Source organism: Jaculus jaculus, chromosome 12 (genome assembly GCF_020740685.1).
Source record: "Jaculus jaculus isolate mJacJac1 chromosome 12, mJacJac1.mat.Y.cur, whole genome shotgun sequence".
NCBI classification, from domain to species: Eukaryota; Metazoa; Chordata; class Mammalia; order Rodentia; family Dipodidae; genus Jaculus; species Jaculus jaculus.
In genome coordinates this window covers 51,774,007-51,800,980 of record NC_059113.1, presented here as the reverse complement: position 1 = coordinate 51,800,980, position 26,974 = coordinate 51,774,007, and the positions used below count along the sequence as shown (strand labels likewise).

Sequence of the window (26,974 nt, the reverse complement as noted above, 5' to 3'; positions counted from 1 at the left end):
TTTCTACTAGAGAAGTTATAAACCAACTAGACAAAAGAATAAGATTTAAAAAGCATTTTTCAAGGTGCATCATTTTTGTTTCCTCCCATTTGCCATCACTCAATGTCAGTTTCCACATTTCTAACTTCTTATAGCTGATGCCCTGTCCTTAAGATTACTGAGTGCTATAAAAATAATAATTAAGATAATTATTTAATTTTAAAACTGATATATGACAAATTTAAAAACTATAGAATTTATTTGGCCTTTAAAATGGTCTTTGTGGCTAAGGACGTCTGTATAATTATCTATACTAATGTTGTAACTGTCATAAGTGAGTGCTCATATAAATTAGATATCAATTATGTTATCAACAGCCTTTTGTTGTGATGCTCTGTGTTGTGTTTTATGTAGTTTGTCTTTATTTGTAACTAAATTTGTGCCCACTAAATGTTCGAAAGTACATTGCTAAACTAAATTGCTAAAATCAGGCTTACAATATATTTAAAATAATTCATCTCTAAGTTTTGGCTTTGTACTAGTTCATTTTTACTACAATAATTTTAAAGTTACTTTCTAAATATGTATTATTACTTAAATATTTAATAAATTAATTTGTTAATTAATAAACCACAAAATACAGCTTTTTGGGTTTTCATTTTAATTTCAAAATTATAACAATAATAATAATCATAATAAAAATAGTAATGAGGCCATTCAATATAAAGAGATAAAATTACAAAAGTAAGGTATATTTTCAATTTAAAGACATGTTTTAGATCAAAAGGATACATGGTAAATAAAAACCATGTTATTTAAACAAAAAGAAGAGGGAATAAAAGCTAAGGCCTGATTTACCCATGCCTAAACTACATGCTACGATCATAACTCAAATTTTTTTTTTTTTTTTTTTTTTTTTTTTTGGTTTTTCAAGGTAGGGTCTCACTCTGGCTCAGGCTGACCTGGAATTCACTATGTAGTCTCAGGGTGGCCTCGAACTCTCGGAGATCCTCCTACCTCTGCCTCCCGAGTGCTGGGATTAAAGGCGTGCGCCACCACGCCCGGCTCATAACTCAAATTTTTTAATGTTCAAAAAGATGTCCTTGCCGGCCATGGTGGTACATGCCTTTATTTCCAGCACTTGGGAGGCAGAGGCTGTGAGTTCAAGGCCACCTTGAGACTACATAGTGAATTTAAGTTCAGCTTGGGCTAGAGCAAGAAAACCCTACCTTGAAAAAACAAAGTAAGAAGAAGAAGAAAAAGAAAAAGACATTTTCATGGCTACTCAAATTCAGAGCAACCCAAATCAATTCTGTCCAGCCCTCTGCTCCTGCTGCAGACCAGGAAGGCCCTATTGTGATCTGACAGAACCTGAAGAAACTTTCCCATTAGACGGAGGTGGTTTTAACTATGTCAGGACAACCTAAAGTCCTACTACTATGCTTGTAGACATGGTGGCAGTCATCTCCTGTATGGTAATGTATTTACCAGGGGTGAAAGGGAATGCCGGTTGGGCTTTCATTGCTGACCTCCTTTTAATGGGAACCTAGCGGCAATCACCTAATCTCTTCAAATGGCTCAACTTGTAAATGAGGCTGTACATAATATGACTAGTGCCCTTACTATACACATGAGAGAGACCAAAAACTGCTAACCAGAATACAATTAATCAGATCAGTTATAATGTACGTTGGGGACCAAATTCAAGCCACTCAGCTCCAGACTGCTTTAAGTTGTGATTGAAGACATAAATCTATATGTATGATCCCATATCTTTAAAATAAATCTAACAATACATGGGACAAAACTAAAAAACATCTTCAAAGGTCCCTCCTTAATTGTATCACTATAAATATTAATTAGTTACATGGCCAAATTAGTCAAACAATGCTGGTCTTACAAAAAAATATTAAAAAGATAATGATACCAGGATTTTGACAACAATTTGTCCCGTCTTAATCCGTTGTCCTGTTTGTTTGTTTGTTTGTTTTTGTTTTTCGAGGTAGGGTCTCACTGTAGCCCAGGCTGAACTGGAATTTATGGTGTAGTCTCAGAGCGGCCTTGAACTCTCGGCAATCCTCCTACCTTGCCTCCCAAGTGCTGGGATTAAAGGTGTGTGCCACCATGCCCAGCTGTGTTTTTTTTTTCTTTTTTTTAGATTTATTTTTATTTATTTATTAGAGACAGAGAAAGAGGAGAGTGAACGGGTGTGCCAGGACCTCTGGCTGCTGCAAATGAATTCCAGATGTGTGCGCGCTACCATGTGCATCTGGCTTATGTGGGACCTGGAGAATCGAACCTGAGTCCTTAGGCTTCACAGACAAGCACCTTAAGCAATCTTTCCGGCTGCCATTGTCCTGGTTTTAAAACTTACTTGGCTTTCCATTTTGGTGTCCATTGGATTATCTTTATTTGTTCTTTCATAGTCAGAGGGATCAACTAAAAGATACTTGCTTACCAGCAATGACATGTCAGGTTTGTCAGATGAACTTTTAAAAGAAAAACAAACGAGACATGGGACTCAAGCTAATTGGCAAAAGGCTAATCTTTGTATAAACTAAGCCTGAGGACATGGAACGCTGTGCACCTAAAGGTGTAGTATCTTTTTTTTTTTTTTTTTTTTGCAGGCGGGGGTGGGGGGTTTGAGGTAGGGTCTCATTCTAGCCCAGGCTGACCTGGAATTCACTGTATAGTCTCAGGGTGGCCTCAAACTCATCGCACTCCAGCTACCTCTGCCTGCCGAGTGCTGGGATTAAAGGCATGCGCCACTATCCCTGGAAGGTGTAGTATCTTAAAGGCAGGAGCTCACAACTTCTCCAGAGATTTCCTGGAAATGATCATAAGCCAAATTCAATTTTGGAGGGATGACCTTCTGTGGGACTCCCCTGCCCTTTCTGAATCAGCCATCCTTGAGACCAAGAGAGTCAACAGTGTTTGAAAGCAAAGCTTCTGTTTATGCATCTGGTAAAAGGTCCCTACATCTTCCAGTTCTTTAGGTTTTCCTTAGAAACTGCATCAGTCTTACATTTTAGCCTCCACGTCCCTGAAGATAACACTGGAGATTGTCCTTTGAACTCTATGCAGATAACACAGAAATGGACATGCACCTGCAGGCACATATGCACCCCCCCACACAAACATACATACAAAATAAGAAAGTAGTGTCACTGTGTTTTGTCTTGGTCTTGTGGTTGATCTTGTGGCTTGAGAAAGGAGTTCTGTGTCCAAGTATAAAAAGAGTAAATGAGCTGGGCATGGTGCATGCCTTTAATGGGAGGCAGAGGTAGGAGGATCACTGTGAGTTCACGGCCACTATGAAACTACATAGTAAATTCCACATCAGCCTTGACTAGAATGAAACCCTGCCTTGAAAACAACAACAACAACAAAAAAGAAAATGTTATTTTCATTCTGAAAAACATGTCATGATTTTCATTGTAAATCCAACAGGCTGCCCTTGAACTCTTGCTCTCAATCCTCCTGCCTTACATTCCCAGCTAGCTGATAATACATGCTAGTGCCATTTGGTCTTTCATATTTGTTTTCAATTAACATGTGACAGAACAAGATCTTCAGTTGTGGTTCTAAGATGCATAGATTGCATGCATGTGTACAATTAATTTTAAGATTGCCCACTTGACAGAGAATAGGAGATGTGTTGTGGCGGGTCCCCCAACAAAGCAAGTAGCTTTGTGAATGAGGGGGATCCTGTATGTATGTAGTAAGTGTGTAGAGACCATATATGTGTATGTGTATACTATATAATTAGAGTCAGAGTAGCTACAGTAGAAACTTAATAAGTGTGCAAGAAATTATGTGCAAAACACTGTGGTGATTTGCATTAGAGATGAGAGGTGAGCAGCATTGTTATAGGGTCAGAAGTGTGTTAAAGCAGACAAAGGTGTGTTAAACACTTGAATTTCACAGCATCCTAATAGCAAAATAAAAATAATAATAACTTTTTCTGTATATCTTTTCAGAAATACCTCCAGAAATTCACATGAACATGAGTCTTCTTGTTTTTGCATTTTCTTTTCCTCCTTTTTATTTCTTTTTTTTTAGGTAAGGCCTTTCTCAAGCTGAGAACTGACCTAGAATTTACTATGTAGTTTCACTGTGGCCTCAAACTCAAATTCATAGTGATCTTCCTGTCTCTCTCCTGAATGCTAGGATTAAAGGCATGCACCACCATACCTGGCAGAGATAAAAAGAGAGAGAGAAGAGTGCATGGCTACACCAGGGCCTCCAGCTGTTACACACAGGCTCCAGACACATGTGTGACCTTGTTCATGTGGCTTTTTATGGGTACTGGGGAATTGAACTTTTGTCTTTAGACTTTGCAGGTAAGTGCCTTAACCACTGAGCAATCTCTCCAGCCCTGCATTTTTATGATTTCTTTTCAAAATATATTTTATTTATTTATTTATTAGATACAGAGAAAGGGCAGAGAGAGACAAAGGGAGACGGAGAGAATGGGCACTCCAGGGCCTTCAGCCATTGTAAATGAACTCCAGATGCATGTGCCCCCTTGTGCCTCTGGCTTATGTGGGTCCTGGAGAATCGAACCAGGATCCTTTGGCTTTGCAGGCAAATGCCTTAACTGCTAAGCCATCTCTCCAGCCCATGAATTTATTTATTTATTTATTTTTTGTTATTTTATTTTATTTTTTTAATTAATTAATTAATTAATTTATTTATTAAAATTTTAAATTTTTATTAACATTTTCCATGATTATAAAAAAAATCCCATGGTAATTTCCTCCCTCCCCACCCCCACACTTTCCCCTATGAATTTATTTTTGATATATGAAGGATATTTGTAATGGACCTTAGGTTTTGGTCCTTTTATGCTGGGTCTTCAATGCCTGTCATCATTAGTCCTTCCAGACCCTTTCTCATTTCTATGTCTGTCTATGCAGCCATCCTTTCCTTCCTCCTGTGTCTAAATTTTCAAATAAGTCACTGTGAATGTGCCTCTGCCATGATTGCTGAGACTTTCACAGTGGATATCTATGGCCACCTTCACCCATCCCTTCATCAGTCATTCTCTTTTTTCCTTTTTCATATCTATATCCAGACCTAAATATCTATTTGCTTCTCCTTCCTTCCACTCCCCACTTTGCCTCCTTCCTTGGTTCCCTTTTCTCTCATCTTATTTCTTTAGACAGAGTTATGCTACATAGTCTAGCCTGGCTTTTAAGTCTTGATACTTGGGTCTCAGCCTCTCAGGTATTGAGATTACAGGTGTGCCACCACACTTAGATTTTAAAATGCATTTAAATTTTTTTTTAAATATTTTTTTATTCATTATTTATTTATTTATTTGAGAGTGACAGACACAGAGAGAAGGACAGATAGAGAGAGAGAGAATGGGTGTGCCAGGGCTTTCAGCCACTGAAAACGAACTCCAGATACGTGTACCCCCTTGTGCATCTGGCTAACGTGGGTCCTGGGGAATTGAGCCTCGAACCAGGGTCCTTAGGCTTCACAGGCAAGCGCTTAACCGCTAAGCCATCTCTCCAGCCCTTAAATTTTACTTGTTTTTATAACTTTTGAAAGAGAAACAGTTGTGAAGAATATTTGCTGAATAATCCTGTCACATAATTGTACTTTATGCAGAATTACCACTGTTAGGCAGGTGATTGGAGATGTTAATTAGTGTGTATTATGACCTCACTTTTATAAAGATATACACACAAAAAAGGTATTTATGTGTAGATGGAGAAAATAGGAGAGAAATGTATAAAATGTTATATATATTACTGTCATAAATTATACTTTTCTCTTTTGTGTACTTTCCCTTAATAATTATTTTCAAATTATGAATTAAACCCTACATATGAAAATATTACGATACATAATATATACATATAATGAGATACAGTTTCAGTGTTTTATTTTTAAGGGAGTAATAGTTTATTATTGAACCAAATATGAATGTTGTTGCCATAGAACACTGATTCAGGTTGCTCCCAAGACATACTCCACTAGAAATGGGTACATGAAATTTTATTAGTTACAGAACAAAGAACATAAGTTAGGCATTTACTAAATACATTGGTGAGTACTACAGGAAGGTATAAAACAACAAAATTAAAGTGAGCTCTGTTTTAGGTTTTAAATGCTTTCTGATCATACTCTTTGCTTCCTGGATTGGTAGAAGCTAGTGGTCTATTAAGAGTATGTTTTAAAGTTGGCCAACAGAGGGAACTAACTGTAAGGTCAAGGTCCCAGAAAAAAATAAAAGCTCCACCTATGTTGACGATTCTACAAGTCTGAATGGCTGGCTAGAACTTTGTGAAGGTGGAAGTTTGACTATTGCAGATCCAAAGCCAAATGGTCATTTATGGGCTCTTGTTAGTCCCTTTAATAGCCATACACTGCCCTTTGTCTGATTTGTGACTATCACTCTATTTTCCTTTAAGTCAAGGTGGGGTGATGGACTCATGGTTCTTCATTCCTGGGAGGAATGCTGGGAATGTAGGCTTTTACTGCTGCCATAGCTGCTGGTACAATTCTGAAACTGTTTCCCTGTACATCAATGCTGTGAGCCAGGGATTTGGGTGCAGGCCTGTAATCTTAATACTCAGGTTAGGGAGACAAGTTCTGAAGTGTGGAACATGGCTTTTTCCAACCACTGTACAGATTTCTGGCTATTTTGGTCCTTGGCCTATAGGAATATTAACATGTCATTTTCTCTGGCTAGTGATTCACTTTATGTTCCTCCTGATGTCTGTCCCAAAAATACAAAACAAATTAAGATTTTGATTCCTGTGTCTTGTTTTCCTAAGTGCTGTTTGGAAGTCCCCATCCCCTCTGTGAGTGCTGCTGTTAGGACTCTCCCCAAACCCATGTCTTCTTATTGTTGGATTGTGGGATTCATTCAACAAATGTGGTTCATTGTTTCTTTTTCATTAGATTGGACCATGCCTTTCCATCAAATTCATCCCTACTTCACCATCCCTTATTGCCCTCCTCCTGATCCTTCCCTCCATTGTCCCCTATCTACTATCTTTAAAAAGAAATTAATTTATTTCTTTATTTGAGAGGGAGAGAGAGAAAGGCAGACAAGAGAGTCAATATGGGCACATCATGGTCTCTTGCTGCTACACACAAACTCCAAATGCGTGTCCCACTTTGTGCATCTGATTTTCATGGGTACTGTGGAATTGAACCCAGACTATCAGGCTTCGCAGGTAAGTACCATTTGCCACTGAGCTATCTCTCCAGCTTCTGTCTTGTTTCTTTTTAAGATATAGATTCTACATTGGAGAGAAAACATACCATATGTGACATTCTGTGATTAGTTCAATTTCCTTAATATGATGACTTTTGGACCTCCATCCTTTTTCCTGACAATGGCATAATACCTTACTTGTTTGAAACTGAATAATACTCCATTGCAGATGTACACCACATTTCCTTTAATTTATTCACCTGATGGTGTGACATAGATCGATTCTATAACTTCAGTATTGTAATGAACATGGCATGCATTTTGTTGGATGCAGGGTCTTTGTGCATTCTGGCTGTATGGCTTGTAGATATTATGTCTCTAAGTTGGGAGGGTGATTATTTTGGCCTTGCTAGCCTCTTCTCTTGCCATGCAGCTCTTCAAATTATTACATTTTGTATCAGTTCTGAAGTGTGGAAGACCACATAGCTGCCCACGCTAAGGATATTCTGGCCATTTTGTTCCTTTACCTGCAATAATATAAATCTGGTGGTATCCCTCCAGGTCCCTAGCCCAGCTGTGCCTGAGGTGACTTCCCAGTTGACCAGAAACTCTCCTACTCTGTCTGAGTGTTTTTCAGGGTCCTTGGCAGCCAATTGAGAGGGTGAGATCACAATTCCCCAGGTCCTCCCCTACTCCTGCCAGTAGGGGGCAGTGGATTATTTCCTGCCTCTTGATTGCATGAGTCTTAACACACAGGCAGGGGTCGCTGTCGTCTCCAAGCCTTACTCTTTGTTGTTGTTGTTGTTTGTTCTGTTTTTTGTTTTGTTTTGTTTTTGCTGTGTGTGCTTTCTCCTTGGATATTGATCCCACACTTATGCTGATTGGTTCCAGAGCCTGTCCTCTTCAGGTTGGTGGAGGGTTTCTGAAGCTGTTAGATGTCTCCTTAAGGGCCTGGCTTTGGGCTTTCTTGGACTTCCTAGTTCCATCCTTTTCCTTAGGCCTGGAAATGGCCGCCAAACTTTGCCAATTAGATATTGGTTACATGTGCAAGTTCAGTAAAGCCGTTTAATGAGCTAGCTATCATTTGGCTAGTGAAAAATTATTTTGTTTTGTTCCTTTATTTTCATGGATGTGTGTGGGTGGGGCAGGGGGAGGTTGGAGTGGGAGTTTTGTTTCATAGTTCCATAGTCCATTGCTGTCTACTTTCTGAGTGCAAATGCAGCATGACCAGCTCTGTTTTTTGCTATGCCAGCACTCCTCCACTGCCATGATGGAATGTAAACTTGAATTGCAAGCTGAAATAAACTCTGTCTCCTTCAGTTGCCTTTGCAGGTATTTTGTTCAACAAAGAGAAAGGTAACTGTTACACCAAGACAGGTCTTGGAGTTGTGATCCTCCTGCCTTACATCCCAATCAGCTGGCATTGCAGGCTTCTACCATGAGACCGGCTCACTTTTAGGGGTTTGTATGTAGTTCAGTTGGTACAATGCTTGGAGTCCTGGGTTTGAAACCCAGCACCTCATAAACCAGGTATTGTGATTCAGGCCTATAGTGCTAGCACTCCAGTGATAGGAGGAGGAAGATCAGAAGTTTAAGGTCATCCTTTGTTGTGTAATGAGTTTAAGACTAGCCTGGTATACATGAGATTTTTGTCTCAAAAATAAAACAAGGGAAAGAAAAATGGCTTAACAGAGAAGGTGCTTGCCTACAAAGCCAAAGGACACTGGTTTGATTCCCCAGGACCCATGTAAGCCAGATGTACAAGGGGTGCATGCATCTGGAGTTCGTTTACAGTGGCTGGAAGCCCTAGCATAAATTAAATTAAATATATTTTTAAAAACATGCCGTGTACATGCTACCTAGATACACATTTTTAAAAAGTAAATTAAACAAGAGCCAGGCAGAGTGGCACACACCTTTAAATCCCAGAATTTAGGAGGCTGAGATAGAAGGATCATTGTAAGTTCAAGGACACCCTGAGACTACATGGTTGAGTTCAGGTCAGTCTACCTTGAAGAATCAAAGCACAAAATAAATAAATAAATAAAACAAAAAAGCCCACTCATAATTACTATAGTAATTAACTTTTAGTTTTGTTTTTGTTTGTGTTTTTTGAGGTAGGGTCTCACCTTAGTCCCTGCTGACCTGGAATTCACTATGTAGTCTCAGGGTGGCCTTGAACTCACAGAATCTTCCTACCTCTTCCTCCCAAGTGCTGTGATTAAAGGTGTGTGCCATCATGCCCAGCATAATTAACTTTTAAAAAGGATATAAATGTGTGTGAAATGTTTCCATATGCTCTCATTTACATAATTCTACCTTGCACTAGATTATTTCCAGGTGGTGTACGTCATTGCAATGTATTCATTTTTAAAAATATTTTCAGGCTGGAAAGATGGCTTAGCAAGATTGCAAAGCATAAAGATCCATGTTTGACTCTCCAGAGCCCACATAAGCCAGATGCACAAAAGTGAGGCAAGTGCCAGGTCGCACGTGCCCACTAGGTGGTGCAATCATCCAGAGTTGGATTTCAATGGCTGAGGCCCTGGCCTGCCAATTTTTTCTCTCTCTCTAAAATAAAAAAATTAAAAATATTTTATTTATTTATTTACAAACAGAGAGAGAGAGAAGAGAGAATGAGAATTGGCACACCAGGGCCTCCAACCACTTCAGATGAACTCCAGACGCATGTGCCACCTTGTGCATCTGGCTTTCATGGGTGCTGAGGAATTGAACCTGGGCTTTACAGGCAAGCACCTTAATCACTAAGCATTCTCTTCAGTCCTAGAAATGACTGTATGGAATTTATTCATTTTGAGTGCATATGTGATATGTTATTGTATATATATCCTACAGTGGATAAACCCCCTTTTGTCAATGTTCACTGTATTCTTTCAGATAGTTACTACTGTGCACAATGCTAGGATGTGTCAGTGTTATTCTTCCTAGAATGCCTGTGTAATTTTCCCACAGATACATTTAGTGGTAGAGTTACTGGGTTAGAAGAGCATGTGAGTGTTGTAGTTTATGAAATACATTTGCCTATTTTCTAAAGTCATCCTCCCAATTTATGCTGAGTGATATTTAAAAGATTGGGCACAGAGACTGGGGTGATGATGCATTTATTCAAGGTGTTTGTTGCAAAGCCTGATGGCCTGGTTTCAGTTTGCACATAAAGCCAGATACACAAAGTAGCTCTTGCATCTGGAGTTCATTTGCAGTGACAAGAGGCTCTGGAACATCTATACTCAAGTTCTTTCCCCTATTTTCTCTCTGTTCACAGATAAAGAATAAGACAAGCCAGGTGTGGTGGTACACGCCTTTAATCCCAACACTGAGGAGGCAGAGGTAGGATTGCCATGAGTTTGAGGCCACCCTGAGACTACATAGTGAATTCCAGGTCTGCCTGGGCTAGAGTGACACCCTACCTTGAAAAAAGAATAAAAGACATGAATTCTGGTCAGTACTTGCTGTTGTCAGAATCATGAAGTGTTGCTGAGTGATCAACTCAAGTAGCTTGTGATTATAACATTGCGTTTAACTCTCATGATTATTCATGTATTAATTATCTGTTTTTTCACATTTTGTGAACATTTTTACCCCCAAGGTAGAGTTTCACTCTATCCCAGGCTGACCTGGAACTCACTCTGTAGCCCCAGGCTGACCTCACACTCGTGGTAATCTCCCTCAGTCTCCCAGTGCTGGGATTAAAGGCATGCACCACCACATCTAGCTATATGTTTGGAGTTTCCAACAAGAAATGGTTTGCTCCTATATCCTTGACCAAACAATGGTCCTTGTTTGTGGGGAAAAGCAGTGCTCCGCATTCAAGAATGTTCTCATCTTTGATAGAGCACTCAACTTCATGGGAAACACATATGGAATGGTGATGGGCAAAGGCGACACTTGTCTCACCAGCCTGAGCAGCTCAGTCCACCCTGGCAATGCTGATGGGGTTAAAAATTTTACAGATTGCCCTCCCCAACTTGTTTTCATTTACATAGCCTCTTACTGTCTCTCCCTGAGTCCTGGCAGTACGGCTGAGGTCGTCAGCCAGTCATTTTCTGTTCTTTTTTTTGTGTGGCAGAGTCCTATTCCATCCCAAGTCTGCACTGGAGTGTGTGTATGCATGTGCGTGCACACCTTGGCCTCATACTTGCTATCCTCCTGACTCAGCCCTAGGACTGCAGGCTTGCCTTACCACAGACTCTAAAAACTATTTTCTCTTTTTTCCTTTGGTAACAGAGATTGCATCTAGGGAAAAATCAATGTCCCGAGGTGTGGTAGTTTGATTGTATGTCCCCAGTCTCTCCCAACTGCCTTGTTGGAGGAAATGTCATTGGTGGGCAGGTCTTGGAGTATAGCCCTAAAGTATTATTGGGGACAGATCTGAAGGCCAAGCCAAAGGTATGCAGAGCAATCCAAGCTCTGCCTGGATCCCTGCTGTTTTGTTGTCCATTTATGTTGCTTGTGATGCTGGCTGCTTGGAGGTGTCTCTCTCTGCTGGGATCTGTGAATAGGAGCCAGCTTCTTCCAGCATTGATGGGAATTTCCCTTGTATCTACAAGCTGAACTAAACTCTTCCTCCTATGAACTGTCTGGTTTGGATGTACATCCCAGCAACATGAAGCTGTCTAGAACATTAGCCCTCTTTTTACTTCTTCATTTGCAATAGGGTCTCACTAAATTACCCAAACTGACCTTTAAGTCAGTCCTTCTGTATCTAAGTATTGAACTTGAAATCCTCCTACCCCACCCTGCTCAATAGCTGGGATTACAGGACTGTACCATAATATTTTCTAAAAACAGATATAATTTCTTTTTGTTCGTGTGTGTGTGTGTGTGTGTGTGTGTGTGTGTGTGTGTGAGAGAGAGAGAGAGAGAGAGAGAGAGAGAGAGAGAGAGTGTGTGTGTGTGTTGTGGTGTGGTGTGTTCACCTGTGTATGCAGCTGCATGTACCCTGTGTGCATGTGGGATGCCAGAGGACATTGGGTGCCCTTCTGTATCACTCTTCCATTATTATTATTTTTTAATTCTTTTATTTATTTGAAGGAAAACGAGAAAAAGAATGGGCATGCCAGGGCCTTCAGCCACTGCAAACAAACTCCAGATGCATGAACCACCTTGTGCATCTGGCTTATGTGGGCACTGGGGAATTGAACTCTGGTCATTAGACTTTGCAGGAAAGCATCTTAACCACTAAGCTATCTCTCCAGCCCACTCTTCCACTATTCTTGCTTGTCTCTCACTAAACCTGAAGCTGCTACTTTTCAGTCAGACTACTGACCACCTAACCCCAGTGCCTCTCTTACTACATCCCTCAGGTTTGGCTATAAGCATTCTTGGCCATGCCTGTGTGTCTATGTGGATGCTGAGGCTTGTTTACAGGACAAGCGCTTTTACCTGCTGAGCTATCTCCACCCCAATGATTTTTAGTTTTAGCAGGGGCTTTTACTTTTTCAATGGAGTATCAAGCTGTATGGATTATTTACATATGTACTCATTCACATAAGGTCATCTTTCATAGGATTACCATTCTTGATGTATGTTGTAATGTTTTTTTTTCAGGGTAAAGGACAGTGTTTATTATTATCTGTATGTACAGTGGTGTACACTCAGCCCAGTTTGGTGGCCAGTTCTTTGGCCTTTGCCTTTTCCAGCTTGGCAATGCAAGCCACAGACTTTGGACCCAGGACATTGCCTCCCCAGTGGCAATGAATCTCGTCGTATCTGTCATTGTAGTTGGTTCTGATAGCTTCCACCAGTTTAGCCAGGGCTCCTTTGTCTTCCAAGGTGACCTGTGTGAAGGCAACGGTTGTGCATGTCTTCCTGTGGACCAGCTGCCCTTGCCTGGCCTTCCCCTTGATGATGCAGTATGGGACCCCCATCTTGCGACACAAGGCAGGCAGGAACACTACCAGCTCAATGGGATCCACATCATGTGCAATCACCACCAGCTGAACCTTCTTGTTCTCCACCAAAGTTGTGATGGTGTTGACCCCGCTCAAAGGACGGGGTTCGCTTAGTCAGGATGTCCCTTTTGCCAGCAGCTTTTTTCTCAGCCTGGACCAACAGCCTCTGCTTCTTCTCCTGCTTAGTCTCTGGCCCGTACTTGTGGGCGAGCTTCAGCAGCTGGGCAGCTGTTTGGCAGTCCAAAGCCTGGATGAACTGGTTGATTGCAGGAAGCACTTTCAGCCCTTATACAGGATAGCCCTTTGCCACTGCAGCTGGATGTAATGGGGCCATTTGACAAAGCAGGTGAGGTCCCTTTTGGGCTGAATGTCCTGTCTAATGCCCAAGTTCTTGAGCCTTTTCTCAGACAGAGGATTTATGACCTATTTGGCTTCCTGCTTCTTTACGAAAGCAGGAGCCAGGGCCATCTTCTTCCCCTTGGTCTTCTTTCCTTTCAGCTTCTTGCTTGGCAGGAGAAGAGAGAAATAAAAGGGAATTGTGGGTAATATGTAAGTGGCCTTGGAGATCGCGAGAGGTTGTAATGTATTTGTTTTCATGCACATACAGTGTGATATTGTACATACATTCTGCTGTGGGTTAATGATGTCTTCTGTCCATGGATATTGTGATTTGAACATGAAATGTCCCCCTGGCCCCATGTGTTTTAGAGTACATCTCATACATAACCCCAACTGGTGGTGCTGCTTGGGAGGTGTGGGGAGCCTTTGGGAGGTAGAGCCTTGCTGTATGAGGCGTGTCACTGGGGTCAGGACTTGTACTGTTATACCTCAGTCTTGCTTACCCACTGAGGTAGCACACTCTGTCAGCTTCTTTTCTTTTTTAAATTTTTTTCTTTATTATTTATTTATTTATTTGATAGTGGCAGAGAGAGAAAGAAAGAGGTAGAGAGAGAAGAGAGAGGGAATGGGTGTGCCAGGGCCTCCAGCTACTACAAATGAACTCCAGATGCATGTGCCCCCTTGTGCATCTGGCTAACGTGGGTCCTGGGGAATCGAGCCTTGAACTGGGGTCTTTAGGCTTCACAGTAAGCCATCTATCCAGCCCTGTCAGCTTCTTTTCTGCTGCTGTGGAGATGTGGCACCATGTTGTCTGCTCCTGCCATGCTTTCCTTACCATAATAAAACTTCCTCTCAAAATTCTAAGCTGAAAGTAAACCCTTTCCTTCCATAAGGTGCTTCTGGTGAGGTATTTCCCAGCAATAACTGTTACAGAAAATTGGTAGCAAGAAGTGGGACTATTGCTGTGATAAGCCTGACCATGTGGTTTTTAGTCTTTTGGAACTGGTTTATGACAGGAATTGTGATTTTCAACTATAGAAGCTTTGCAATGCTATTACAGAGCCCAGTGGGCCATTCTGGTGGGGGACTGAAAGATCAAACTGCAGAGAGAGATGCGACTGTAGAGGCTTATGAGGTTTCAGAGAGGAACAAAGAACTTTGTCAGGGAATAGAGTAATGGCATAGTGGCTAAGGCACTTACCTGCAAAGCCTAAGGACCCATGTTCTACTCTGTAGGTCCTGCATATGCTAGACACACAAGGTAATGCATGAACACAAGGTTGTACATGCACACAAGGTGGCACACACATATGGCATTTGATTGCAGTGGCTGTAATTGGCATGCCAATTCTCTCTCATAAAAAAAATTAAATTTAAAATGAATGAAATTTCTTGGGCTGGAGAGATGGCTTGGTGGTTGCCTACAAAGCCTAAGGACCCAGGTTTGAGTCCCCAAAACCCATGTAAACCACATGCATATGGTGAAACATGTGTCTTGAGTTTGTTTGCACTGACAGAAAGCCTTAGTATACCCATTCTCACTCTCTCTAATGAATAAAAATAAAATATTAAAAATGCTTGATTTCCAGCTGATGGCAGTTTGGGAGGCAGGGCCTTATTGTTGGGGTTGAATACCTTGCTAGAATTGGCTCAGTTTCTTGCTGCTGTTTCCACCTGCTTTGGAAGAGGGGATCTCCAGCCTCTACTCATGACATCTCTTCCCTGCCATTATGGAGCTTCCACTCAAGACTGTAATCCAAAAATAAACCCTTTCCTTCCATGAACTGCTTTTGGTTTGGGTGTTTTATACCAGCAACATGAAGGTAATATTGAACAAATTTTGAATTTGAAAATAATGGACTGGTGTGTTTGGTAGGGGAAAATACAGAGCAGATAGGTTTAAAAATATAGTTTACATAGGAAGAAATGTGAATGGGTCAGTACCCAGGGCCCAAGACTGCAGTTACTTCAGCTGCTGGGTTTTTTTTTTTTTGTTTTTTTTTTTTTGGTTTTTCAAGGTAGAGTCTCATTCTAGCCCAGGCTGACTTGGAATTCACTATGTAGTCTCAGAGTGGCCTCGAACTCATGGTGATCCTCCTACCTCTGCCTCCCAAGTGCTGGGATTAAAGGCGTGCGCCACCACGCCTGGCTCAGCCGCTGTTTTTAAGAGATGACCACTGTGGTGGTTGAGTCAGGTGTCCCCCATAAACTTAGGTGTTCCAAATGCTAGTCTCCCCAGCTGATGGCAGTTGGAAGTTAAAGCCTCCTGGAGGCAGTGTATTGTTAGGGGCAGGCTTATGGGTAGTATCTACAGTTTCCCCATGTCAGTGCTTGGCATACTGTCCTGTTTCTATTGTCCACCTGATGTTGGCCAGGGGGTGATGTCCACCTTCTGCTCATGCCATTGTTTCCCTGTCATCATGGTGCTTCTTCATTGAGCCTGTAAGCCAACATAAACCTCTTTTGTTACCAAACACTGCTCTTGTTTGGGTGATTTCTACCAGCAATGGAAACCTGACTGCAACAACCACCATTGAGGATAGACAGCTTCTCTGCTGATTGCTTTGAAAGGAGGGGGCTTAGGGGAAGTATGCTGAAGGGTGTTCCTAATCCTCTGGGTTGGCCTTCATCTACCCTGGATTAACAAATTTGACAGTATTGCCTACTTATACTGGCTTTAGAAGCAAGAAGATACTAGAAATAGAGGGCCATGAAGTTCCATTGATGTGCTAAGGCTAGGCAGTGTGGGACAGGATTGAGTCTCTGAATGGAAGCTATGAAGATGAACTGTGGGTTGTGGTTGAGACCCCAATATTTTGGAGATACCAGGATAGCTGCCAAGGAAAGCTGATAGGGTATATTCTGTCTGGGAAGCAAGTGGCATAGCTGGAGGGGCAAGATTTCTTAAGCCTTTTGGAGCCCAGAGGATTCCATCACAAGTCCCAAGTGCTGGATATGGAGCTGTAGGATTTAATGCTTTCTCTGCTGGTTTTCTTTCTTGCATTGATCCAGTCTTTCCTTGATATGCCCTTATTTCTTCTCCTTGGAATGGGAATGTTGAGTCTGTGTCATTATGTGTTGGAAGTGTGTAAGTTGTATTTTGATATTAAGGGCTCACAGTTAAGAGACTACCTTGAGTATCAAATGAGACTGTACTTATTTTTTGTTTTGTGGTTTTTTAACAAAAAAAGTATGCTTGGGCTGGAAGGATAGCTTAGCAGTTAAGGTCCTTGCCTGTTAAGTCTAAGGACCCAGGTTTGATTCCTCAGTAGCCATGTAAGTCAGATGCACAAGGTGGCGCATGCATCTGCAGTTTGTTTACAGTGGCTACAGGCCCTGGTATGCCCATTCTCTTTCTCAAATGAATAACTAAAAATATTTTTTAAAAGGCTAAGCCAGGTGTGGTGGTGCATGCCTTTAATCCCAGCACTTGAAAAGCAGAGGTAGGAAGATTGCCTTGAGTTCAAGGCCATCCTGAGTACAGAGTGAATTCCAAGTCATCCTAGGCTACAGCGAGACCCTACCTTGAAAATAAATAAAATAAGCAAAAGAGGGGGAAGAGCTTTTTAAAAAATTATACTTTGTTTTTAAATTTCCTCCTTTTCTTGTAGTCACTGTCCTCCCAAGACTCTATTTTACCCTAACTTAGAGTCCATAAACTTCATTAGACCATCTGTGCCCAGGGACTTGGGCCTTTCAAGAGAGAAGCCCAGGGCTTGGCTCCAGATGAGTTGTGTCAGCACACCCAGTGCCCAGGACACCCCAAACAAGACTATGTAGTAATTCATCTCCATCATGCCATTGCACTAGAGCAGTACTCCACTGTGAATGTCTATATTGGGCCAAGGATTCTTAGCCTGCTTTGCTCTAATAGGATATTGGGCACAATCTTGTAAAGTTGAGTAACCAGCTTAAACAGGGGTCATTAGGCAGGTGTTTCAGAGAAAACTCCTACTGACATGATACTGTGGATCTGTCTTCCTTAGTATTACATGGCCATAGCCTGGGACAATCCGACCTGAGTTGAGTGTATTCCAGATGTAGTCTCATAACTTTTCGTCTGACACATCTTTGCCAACTTCCTTCTGTGGTTGTGTTACCAAGACAAGTACTTCCTGATTTGAAAGTCCATACAGAAGCCCTCCTAGCCCATTCATAGCTGCTGCAAAGGACAGGTGAGGATCTGAAAGGGCACTGCACACCAAGTGGCTGGTTTGGACACTTACATTGCCACCCTCATTGTCACCATTGTCACTGTGGACGGTGAGGTACAAATGCATGAGCTCAGTGAACTAGGCATCTGTATAATCTATCATGTTGGTGAAATTGTAGAACCAGTTCACATGGCCCCAATACTGCTGCTTTTCTGGTAAAGATTCTAGTCGATCATTGCTGCAACACATGGTAGCTTCGCAATCAGGTCCATACAGTCTTTGTAAATCAACTTCTAGTACTTGATTTGGTATATACCCTCAGCTTACGCCTAGGCTAAGCTACTTTTGCTGTTGAGGGATGTAATGGTTGCATTGAGCTGAAACATGGAGTGTAGGTGATTAGGAAAGTTGTCCAATACCACAGACCACTCCAATCCATGGACAAGGTTGAAAGGCCCAGGACTGGACTTTTGAACAGTGTTGGTAAAGACTGTGGAGACTTTTAAAGTTGTACTGAATGCATTTTCCATCATGAGCTGGCCATGAATCTATAGGGAACAGGGGAGGAGTTTGGTAGTTTGAATGTGAATATCCCCCATAGCCTGTGTGTCTATGAGTATGCCTCACACATAATCCCCAGCTGTGATGCTGTTTGGGCAGTTTATGGAGCCTTTGGGAGGTGCTTGAGTGTTTTGTCCCAGCAATATGATGATAACTGCTACAATAGTTATTTTTGGAGTTTTCAGATTCTTTTGTTTGTTTTTCAAGGTAGGGTCTCACTCTAGCTCAGGCTGACCTGGAATTCACAATGTAGTCTCAGGGTGGCCTTGAACTCACAGCGATCCTCCTACCTCTGCCTCCCAGTGCTGGGATTAACAGCGCGTGTCACTATGCCCAGCTAGGTTTTCAGATTTTTGTTACTATGCCATACTGATATCACATGTATGTTTCCCTAGGATACATGCAGAACAGTTTCCTAGGGATATATTTCAGAGCAGAATTAGTGAATCAGAGAGTATGTGACTTTTGCTCTTCATGATACAGGTTTAAACATTTTCTAAAGTGTTTCTGTTTTCACTAATGGAAACAATGGAAACTAATGGAGGCTTGTGGTGCTTTTTACTCTTTCCAGAACTTGATAATGAGTTTAAGTAGCATGCATTTGTGGTGTTGGCATGAATTCCCATGGTCATTAATGACATTGAACATTTCTTCTCTTTTTTTTTTTTTTTTTGAGAGCTTATTTAGAATTTATAGTGGATGAGCACAGCTTCTCTTAAACTCTTAAGGAAGGAATAGTTCTCAGGTGTGGGGGAGAAGTTCTGTCCTTTGTGACAGAGCACACAGCATCATGAGGAACACACATGGGTTGCTGAAGTGGGAATGGGGAAGTTCCCTATCCAGACAGGTTAACCAAAACTGAGGTGACAGACTGAGCAGCTCTATTACCATCCTAGACTTTTTACTTATTTTAGTGAGCCTCTTTGTGTGTGTATTGGCCTTCCCTGGACCTTTGTGTCCTCCTGTCTAAGCTCTGGAGTATTGGGCTTATCAGCACACACCACCAAGACCACTCTTGGCCTCCCCTTCTTTCTTTCATTGTGTCCTGTGTAGTCCAGTCTAATATTGAATTTGATTCATGCCCCAGCTCAGGTTGAATTTAGGAGCCTCCTTTCTGCACTTCCTAAATGCTGAAATTTCAGATGTGGACCACTAGTGAAAAATTTCTTAAGGTGGGAAACTGGTCTTAGTCATGTGATCCTGCTACTCTGCCTCTCTAGGATGCCAGGCATATGTTTTCACACGGAATGTAAATCCTCCCCCACTTCCTCCCATTTTCTTTTTCCAGCCTTCCCCCTAATATTAAGGATTGTCCTGCAGGATAGCTATAGTCTCAGCCATGTTTTTACTTTTTTATTTTGAGACAGTCTCACTAGTTATGCACACTAGACTTCAAGTTGTTCAGTAGTAAAGTTAGGGTTTGAACTTGCCATGGTCATGCCTCAGCCTCCTGAGTAGCTGGGATCACAGGCCTGTACCAGGCTTGGATAGACATGAGATTACTTGAGTAATGCGTAAGTTTTAAAAGAGGTATCAAGTTATGTGGAATATTTGCATATTAACTTCTGCACTTAGTGTTATTCTGGATAGAATTCCTCCATTGATTGGCTGTAATTCATTTCTTTTCAGTGCATATACAGTATGCTGTATACTTATTCTGTGGTGTGGATTAATCCACTCTTCCGTTCACAGGCATTTGTGGTGTTTTGATAGTTTTCATGTTGTTCCCAATGCTAGTATGACTATATATACCTGTCCCTAGGACACATGTGTAATAGTTAGCCAGGTGTATACTCAGGAAAAGAAATAATGGATATTTTTCCAATTTTTTGATAGTTTCACCTTATGTACTCTATGCTGTCCTGGAACTCTGTCTTCCCGCCTCAGCCTCTTACAGGTTTGGGTGATAAGCATGCCAAACCACTCCCGCTGCTGCTGTATGTATGTATGTATGTATGTATGTATGTATGTATGTATGTATTTATTTATGAGTGTGTAGAGAGAGAGAGAAAGAGAGAGATATTCTCCAGGTTGACATAGAAGTTGACATGGGTGCCACAGAATATCATAGTGCTAGATGTCCTACAGTGTGTAGGACAATGCCCCAGAATAAAATATTATACGACTTAATATATTACACAACTTATTATGCCAGCCTGTTAAAGAAGCCCCAACAGAAGATATAGAATCATGTTAGTAGAGTTTGTGGGAATTAAAAAGAAAACCTTTGGAATTTGATAGGAGTTTCATTGGATATATAGATTAATGGGCAAAAGGTGGTTAAATTTCTGAATTACTTCTGTTACCTAACACAGAAAATTTGCATGTTAGTAGACTTTGTGAGTGACTTCTGTACATGCATGCAGTGTGTGCTGGGCATATGTAGACACCCTCATTTGCGCTTGTTTGAAATGTACTTACTTTCTGCAGAGTGACTATTGTGTCTTTGTTTTTCATTTCATTTACAAGTTCATTTTTTTTACTCATTATCCATTTTATTTTTTTTAAAAAAACTTATTAGGGTATGACACATGAAGCATTGGACCACTGGGCAGGATATTCTTTCAGAAATGAGACCGGGTATTGTTGGGAGCTATGAACCAAACCTCAGCCATGTTAACAGAAACTGCCATATAGCAAGTTAAGTCTCTACTTCCTCACCTAATATTCAACCACCAGAAACAAAGGGATCATACGCTTGGCTGATTACTCCCCCATGCTGCCAGTAGCTGATGAAGAAACAAAGGCATTGCGGCTTAACCAGTAACTCTGTGATCTTTGGCCTGATTACGTCCCTTTCCCCCTACAACCTTATATAAACGTACATGTAAAAATAAAAATCTAGAGGCCTTTACAAACACCTAGCATGGTTTCCTTCTTGTGTCTGTTTGCCTTTTCCCACTCAAGGTCAACTTCCTCTCAGGTCCTTGTTCAACTCCCTGCTGGTCGGGGCAAGGTATAACTGCATAGCTTTCCCACAAATCATTATCACCAAAAGCTACCCAATCCTGAGGCTGAGTGTAATAGTCTTCCCAGTGAACATTTACTTAAGCTTATCAATAGAAGGTTTTCAAAATGCACCTCTCTTCTGACAGAACAATTCATATTAAAAAAAAATTACAAATGAGATCTGAGATCTTGGGCTGATATGTCATTTTCACACCTGCCCAATAGCTCCAGGTCCAAAGACCAGTTAGGGATGAAGTAACCCCACTGCTGCTGAAGCAAATTCCTGGAAAAGCCCTGCATTCAAAACAAATCTTCACATCATCCTGGGGAGGAAGAGTATTCCAGAACATGGGGAGAGATTAAAAGAAATGGAATCAAGCCAGGCGTGGTGGCACATACCTTTAATCCCAGCACTTGCAAGGCAGAAGTAGGAGTATCACCGAAAGTTTGAGGTCACCCTGAGACTACATCGTGAACTCCAAGTCAGCCTGAGCTAGAGTGAGACCCTACCTCGAAAAACCAAAAAAAAAAAAAAGTATCAATTCATTAGTTTTGTCCAGAGTGGCCTTGGTTCCTCCTGCTGGACGAGGTCTGCAGACCCTTTGGCTCTTCTTTCTGGTGGCCTCCCCTATAGGCTGTACATGGGCTGCGTGGGTAGCAGCCCTTAAAGCCCAAAGGGCTTCCTACCACTGGGCCTCCATCTGAGCCCTGTAGTCCCCAAACAGAGCACATCAGCTGTCTTCTCCCAGGCAAAGGGATTCTTTCACTGCACAGGATTCAGAGTGTCCCTAAAGCCTGCTCTTTCTGCTTGCGGATGGGTTTCTGCATCTCGAGGCCGGCTCCAGCTGCTCCACGCACCAGGCCAGCTCCCCAGCCAGCTGCTCCGCCTGGGCTGGCACACTGTGCTCAGGTTCCTCTGAGGTCTTCCTGTCTCCATTAGCTACAGAGGACCTATTCAGGACTTTCTTCTTCTCTCTCCGCACCCCCCCCCCCCGCCCTCCTCCCTCTTCGGCTTCCTTGAGACTGCGTTGCTTTTCCCTTCTAAGGGATGCACTCTGGTGGCGGCGTGCATGTGGGTTGCCCTGAATAGGGAAAGGCAGAAAAGCCGGGGGCACCGACACGTTCAGTACTTGGGCGTGAAGGTGTTGGTGCCTCCTAAGCAGGATGGTCCAGCTCCACAGCCGCCATGCGCCGCAGCGAAGTTAATTTGTTTTAAGTGTCCCCTTCGGCTTGCCTTGTTTACTCTGTTTAATAATACTCTCTTGTTTGACTTCTAATGCCTGTTTGAGCCTGAAGGTCGCTTAGCCTCCAAACTTCATCCTTTTCTCCCCTACCATGTAATACCACAGCTGGCCTCTTTTCATGCTGCCAGTAGAGGGCGCTAGAAGACTTAACTTGTAACAGGCACCACTTATTCCCTGATCTGTCTCCTGGTTTAGAGATTGCAACCCACATTGAATATCCCTGCTTCCTTATTTCCAGGTCAGAGTACCTCACGAGTGATTACTGGGCAAGGTGTTGGTTCAAATACTTTCCCGGGAGATACTGATCAAGAAGTACTCATTTTCATGTAATCTTCATCTCTGATGTCTCTGGTGCATTTTGAGTATATGTATAGTGTGCTATTTATGCATACATTGCAATGGATTAATGCAGTTTCTCAGTGATTGGGTTGTGACTTTTCTGATTTGGAGTATTGTGTAAAGTGTGTGTGTGTGTGTGTGTGTGTGTGTGTATGTGTTTCTGCTTCTAGGATATAGGTCTAAAAGGTTCTCAGGGCCATGGACTAAAGTAAAGTCAGCACATGTAAGGGTGTTTGGCTGCTGCATTTTCTCACTTAGACCTAAACCACATTCTAAAATTGTTACCTCAGTTTTTACAGAGTAGTAACTTGTAACGTATTCTATTGATCTGTATTATCTTCAGCAGTTGATATAGTCAGACTTGGAAGTTTTCCCAATTAATGAGCATAAGTAGCATGTTGATGTGCTGCTGGATTGCATTACTCTGGCCATTGCTGATGGTGAACATCTTTTTTTTTTTTTTTGGTTTTTCAAGGTAGGGTCTCACTCTAGCTCAGGCTGACCTGGAATTCATTATGTAGTCTCATGGTGGCCTTGAACTCATGGCGATCCTCCTACCTCTGCCTCCCAAGTGCTGGGATTAAAGGCATGTGCCACCATGCCCAGCTGTGAACATCTTTTTTGCCATTGTTTTGGGAGATGCTTGCAGTCTAGCAGGGAAGTGCAGGACTCCAACATCTTTATCCAAACAGTTGTCCTCCTTTATGGGAGAAGAAAGCTATTGTCCATGGGGAAATCTCTTTCTAATTCTTTTTATTTTATTTTGTGAAAGAGAGAGAGAGACAATTGGCATGCCAGGGCCTTCAGTCACTGCAAACAAACTCCAGATATATATGCCCCCTCGTGTGCATGTGTGACATTGCATGCTTGCATCACTGTGTCTGGCTAACATGGGACCTGGAGAATTGAACATGAGTTCTTCAGCTTTGCTGGCAAGTGCCTTAACCATGAAGTTATCTCTCCATCCTAGGAAATATTTCTGTTGGTCAGAGCACACAGCTCCAGAGGCATGGCACATGGAGCAGTGATGGGAGAAGGGGAAGGCAGCCTAGTCCTATGAATCCATTGTGATGATCAATGGAGAGAAACAGAGGGTAAATAGTCCTCCCATCCATCCCTCCCTTTCTCCCAGTCCTCCCATCCATCCCTCCCCTTCTCCCTGACTCTCTCCCTTACTTCCTTTATCTCTCCCTAATGCTGAGGAATGTACCTTAGGAAAACCTTGATATACCCAACACTGTTTTTATTATTTTGTAATAGGTTCAAGGTACCTAGACTGAATTCCAGTCTCTGTATATTAAGAGGCACATTGGGTGTTCCTTCTTGTGCCTTTCCTCAGATGTGGAAATTGGCATATAACAGGCACCACGTGATGGTTTAGAGTGCAACCCTACATTATTGTGTGTTTTTCTCCCTAACACCTAGAACTGCATGGACACTTCTTGTTATGTTCAAGACACAGCTACATGACTCCTGAGCTTAATTGCTGTCTGTGCTACAAAGAGCGATCCAGTTGTTACTCTGGAAATCATTTCAGCTATTTTCTCATATCACATAATCTTATAAACAAGTATAATTTAAAAAGTACTTTGTATTCCAGAGTGCATCTCTATCAGTAATTTGTTGATTTTTCTCACAAAATTACAATTACAAGAAATTGCTCTTGAAGTGGCTTATTGCACCAAAGCTTTAAGTACCACTTGTCCTGTGGCACTGTAATTCTTCCAGGATTCTAGGTGTGAAATGGTATCTGGTTGTAGTTTTAATAGACTTTTTTTTTATTACTGACAAGATTCAGAATCTATGTATTATCAGCTATTTTTCTGTGAAACTCGTATTGTGACCCTGTGGCCATGTTGTGTTGTCGCTGCTTACTTGCTGATTTATAGGAAATCTATGTGATTTTGAACCTCTTTGTTCTTTGTTATCTTCCCCTTGTATACTCTGTATCTGCTCCTGGGTTGGACCTGCTTGCCCATTTGTTAAAGAATATCTTTAGTGCTGGAGAGATGGCTTAGTGGTTAAGGTGCTTGCCTGTAAAGCATAAGGACCCATGTTTGACTCTTCAGATCCCAAGTAAGCCAGGTGCACAAAGGTGAGGCAAGTGTAAGGTCACACAAGTGTAAGGTGCCCACTAGGTGGCACAAACGTCTGGAGTTCAATTTCAGTGGCTGAGGATCTGGTACCAATTCTCTCTCTCTCTCTCTCTCTCTCTCTCAAAAATAAAAAAAGAATATCTCTTATTAAATATTTCCTTTTAATGTAATAACTTTTTAAAAAACTTTTCATTATACATAGTTTTGGTTGACCTCCCCCTTCTCCCTACCCTATATCTCTTCTTCCTCCTTCTTATCCCAAGAATCCCCTTTGATTTTCCCATCATATAAGTTCTATTATTTTCACTACTCATCCACATTTAAGCCTCTTTTCCCACTCCTCATGGGCCCTTCTAGTTTCCTGACATCCCCACACTCTTAGTCCCACATAAATACACATACATATAAAGATTTCTTATGTAATTGGATAATTTCTTTTAATTTAATAGCATGTAGTCCATACTTTTTCCTGCCAGTTGCACAATTCCATTCTTGTTTGTCACTGAATAATACTCCATTGCAGACATATACCACAGTTCTTTTTATTTATTCATCTGATGAAGTGCACCTAGGCTGAGTCCATAACCTGGCTCTTGTAGCAAACATGAGTATGCATTTCATATGACACAATATCTTTGTGTGTTCTAGTTGTGTGGGCGTAAATATTCTCTCCAAGATTCTTAGCTGGGAGCATGATAATTCTGAGAGGTCTTTTTTCAGTTTACATTTTTGACATTTTGATACATATAGATAATGTATTTTGACCCTTCTCCCCTCTTTTATCCTCCACCTCTCCCACTAACCCTCTGAGTCCCCATTTATTTCCATGTTACTTTCATGCCTTTTTATTTTATTTTTAATTATTTATTTGAGAGAGAGAGAGAGGGAGGGAGGGAGAGAGGGAGGGAATGGGCACACCAGGGCCTCCAGCCACTGCAAATGAACTCCAAAGGCATGCACCACCTTGTGCATCTGGCTTACGTGGGTCCTGGGGAATCAAACCTGAGTCCTTTGGCTTTTCAGGCAAGTGCCTTAACCATTAAGTCATGTCTCCAACCCTTCATGCCTTTTTTTTTTTTTTTAACCCATTGAGGTAAGTTAGGATTGCTTGCATGAAAAAGGTGGAAGGTTATTTACTGTGGAATGGGCAGTTTACCAATGGCCACACCACTGATGAATCTGACTCACCCACTTCCAACAACCACTAGCTACCATTAGCTTCTCCAGGAGGTCTGGGATATCACTCATCCTGCCCCTTTTGATGGTGAAGCTCTGAAAAGCTCAATCTTTTTTTTTTAACTTATTCATTGAAAACTTCCATAAATATAAACAAAATGCAATCATCATAATCCCCTCTCACCATCCATCCTTTTACCTCTCCCTAATCTCCCCTGTACTGAATTCCTTCTTTCCAGCTATTCTTTCTTCTGTTTGTTTGTTTATTTGAGGTAGAGTCTTGCTATAGCTCAGGCTAACCTGGAATCTACTATGTAGTCTCAGACTGGCCTTGAACTCATAGCACTCCTTCTACATCTGCCCCTTGAGTGCTGGGATTAAGTGTGTGCCACCATACCTGGCATTCTCTTTTCTATTTTATGGCACCATTTCCCCCCTCCTATTATGCAGGAAGACATTATTGTAAGCACTCCTGTCCTTCCTTTGGTTCTTACATTCTTTCTGCCACCTCTTGTGCATGGTCCCTGTGCATTGGAGGGTGTGATAAAGATACCTCACTTAGTGCTGAACATGCCACTGTCATTTCTTCTCAGCACTGTGATGTGTTTTGAGTTACCCAGTGGTCATAGACATCTGAAAAAAGAGCTTTTCTAACCGGAAGTGAGAGTAGCATTAATATACGGGCATAAACATAAGTGTTTAGATGGCAGTTTGGGAGGCATATGTCCATTTAGCCAGACAACAGCAGTAGCTTCCCCCCTAGGGCTTATGGCCTCCTAAGCTACAAGCTTTGGATTTTCAGTACCAGGCAGGAATTCCATCCCTAATCAGAGAACAGTTGGCTTCCTCATAACAGACATGCTCCCATTACACCAGTAGGCATATTTAGCCTTGCTGGCCAGTTGTAAAACTCTCAGAATCCACTGCTGGTTAACACCACTGATGACTTCTCACCCAAGAGGCTGCATAGGTCTTTCCAGCATCCTGATAGCTAGTCAACAAAGAGGAAGCTCCCAGCTCAGCTCCAACTTGATTTCTTAGTGACCTA

At 41.7% G+C, this 26,974-nt stretch overlaps 2 pseudogenes; both read right to left on the bottom strand.

Annotated features, from left to right (window-relative positions):
- Positions 1-12,728: 12,728 nt before the first annotated feature.
- On the bottom strand, positions 12,729-13,665 carry LOC101595980 (annotated as a pseudogene).
- Positions 13,666-17,042: 3,377 nt separating this feature from the next.
- Positions 17,043-25,998, bottom strand: LOC101596267 (annotated as a pseudogene).
- Positions 25,999-26,974: the final 976 nt, after the last annotated feature.